The following is a 2,714-nucleotide window of genomic DNA, read 5'->3' as shown; positions in this document are numbered from 1 at the left end:
ACTGAAATGACTGAACAACAACACTGATATCATTGAGAAATATATGATCGTAAAAGTAAGTGGGTTGGTCACGTAGCAAGAAAAAGACAGTAGCTCATCAGTTCCCTCTTACACCGGTACTCTCAAGATGTTAAAAGATTAAAAGGAAGTCCTCCAGTCCATTAAGACAAGGACAAGAACTACACAGGATGAAAAGACATGGAGGGGTTGTTATCCTAATGCAGTGAAGGGAGCACTACACCAATGAGATCAGAGTGATTGAGTGGAAATATCATTGGATTTAGTGTCAGAGATCCCAGGTTTGAATCCTAGTAATGCGGTTTAGGGGTTCAGGGGTGCTGGGACCCCAAAATCACAACACATGGGTTCTGCCTGAAAGAATTCAACCCAAGCCTTCTTTCAGCCAAAGACAATGTTTATTAGAACATCCATCATATTGGGCAGACCCTTTAGGAGTCTGAACATTAGTAAGCTATTGGTTAGATTGTAAGAATCTGAGCAGTGGCTAGATTATAAATCTGAGCACCTTAATGGAGACTAGATGGACCTTATGTACAGAAAGCCTGTGGGAGGGACCTAGGAGTGACCAGTAAGCTGGGGTGAACAGAACTCCAGGGACCTGGACTGCGTGGCCAAAGGAGAGTGTAGCCTAGCTAGGATTAAGGGTAGGAAATGGTCTGGGGCCATAGGGAGGTAAGACAATGGAGGGGAGGTTGGGTGTAGCCACAGTGAAAGTCCAGTTGATGGGATTATAGCCTCAGGGGAAAGCCAGAGATTTGGCAGTGTGGGAAAGTCCAGGGTTTTTCCTTTCTGGGGCCCAGATCCCAGCCCCATCATTAGCACTGCCACGTGCTGTACCACCTTGACAAAAATCATTTAACTCCTCTGGGTCTCACTCCTCTTACCTTTAAAATGAGTGTTTCAAAATAGATGACCTCCGAGGTACCTTCCAGCTCTGGATCCATGGTTTTAAATCTATGACCTGTGACAGATTTATCCAAATAAATGCCCCCAATCCCTTTCTCTAAGTGGGTTCAAAGTATGACAAAAGAAATACAGATAATGAAACCACCAAGTGAAGAAGACCCTGCACAGCAGCAGTTGGGAAACTATTTTGTTGATCTTCTCTCTCCAACTCTGCTGCTTGTTGGGATCTACTCTATACTGAGGATGGACAAATAACCGCTCAGACTCATGCAAAGCACAAATCGAACCAAACTTCACTTTCCCTCCAATTTTATTTTCTTTCTGTAGGCAAAAAGGAAGATAAGTACATTAAGAGCTTTGGTTTATGGGAAAGTAGTTTCTCCTGCGTTACCACAGGCTACAGACTGAAATGGTGCCCGGAGAACTGAGAGACAGTGACATCACAAAGAAAGGGTCAACAATGGAGTTGTAAGCAGCAGAAGCAAAGTTACAGGGAATTTAAAAGTAAGAATGTATCTTAGGACATTCAACTTAAGTTATATAGATAGCAACAGAGATGATATCACATCAGAAATTGTTTCTTATCTCGAATCTCTTTTGATTTTTCACCATAGAATTTTAAGCTCCTTAAGGGCAATGCCTGTTTTGTTTTTGTCATTGTGTCTTCCCAGTACCTTCCCATATAGTAGGCACTTATGAATGCTTTTTGAATGAATAAATAAAAGGTGAGAAGAGAGTAGAATTAACTGGTTGGTCCATCCCATTCTATGATATATCATAATAATAAATACAATAAAGTATTATAATCATAGTAAAATATCTGACCCATTTAGTTCAAGAAAAATGTATATAATAAAATCAAAACATTATATGTATATAATAAAATTTAAAAATAAGGTAGTATATTATTAAGGGGGTTGAAATATACGTATATAGAAATAGTCTAAGATTCAACCATGCAATCAAGCAACACCCACTTATTAAATATTTTCTATTTGTTCTTATTTCTCTCATCGCCACCTCCAGAACTGAAAAGGGGTTTGTGGCACTGGGCCTAAATTCATGGAAAGAAAAATGGGAAAAAAGGCAGGGAGATGAAGATCAAAGAGTCAAGCAGCAGTCATCTGATTGAGGTCTTATACCACTTTGATTTGTGCAAGAGACACAAAGATGCTCAGTACTAATCCAAGCTGCTCACTCTTGCCAGTATTTCCCAATCTATGGTTAACTGGGGCAAGAAGAAATGGAAATGAATCTGTAACTTTTTCCAGAAGGTAACAATTGAAGGGTGTATAGAGATTGCCTACCTAGTCAGCAAGTTTAACGTTCCCATAAATCCCATTCCCTCCCAGCCCCAGGGCCAGAAGCCTGGACAGGAACTCATCCCAGAACTCATCCCTTTTTGTTTGTTTTTCCATGCAGTTGGTGGGGGGGTTGGGGGGGGAGGACTAACATTTTCCTTCCCAACAACCACTTCTCCCCACTCCCTACAGTTCCTGGTTTTCACAGTTTCCTAATGGTCTAGTCTAATTATTTCTTTCCCTTGCTATTATTTAGAAGGTAATTTCCAATCACAGATCACAGCTACACAGTATGCAAGCTGTCCAGGTTAGAAGAGTGCCTCTCCAGGCACAGCAGGAGAGCTTCCCTCTTTCAAATTAATCTCACGCCCCTCCCTCCCAGGAATAGCTTTCCCCTGGAAACACAGATTGCTCCAGTCAGGCAGGCGATGCCCCAATGTCCAGGAGTTGGGAACGGGAGCCGGACTAGGAAAACAGAGCAGACCC

The sequence above is a fragment of the Vombatus ursinus genome, unplaced genomic scaffold (assembly GCF_900497805.2).
Source record: "Vombatus ursinus unplaced genomic scaffold, bare-nosed wombat genome assembly UNPS02014797.1, whole genome shotgun sequence".
NCBI classification, from domain to species: domain Eukaryota; kingdom Metazoa; phylum Chordata; class Mammalia; order Diprotodontia; family Vombatidae; genus Vombatus; species Vombatus ursinus.
Note: the sequence above shows the minus strand (reverse complement) of the source record.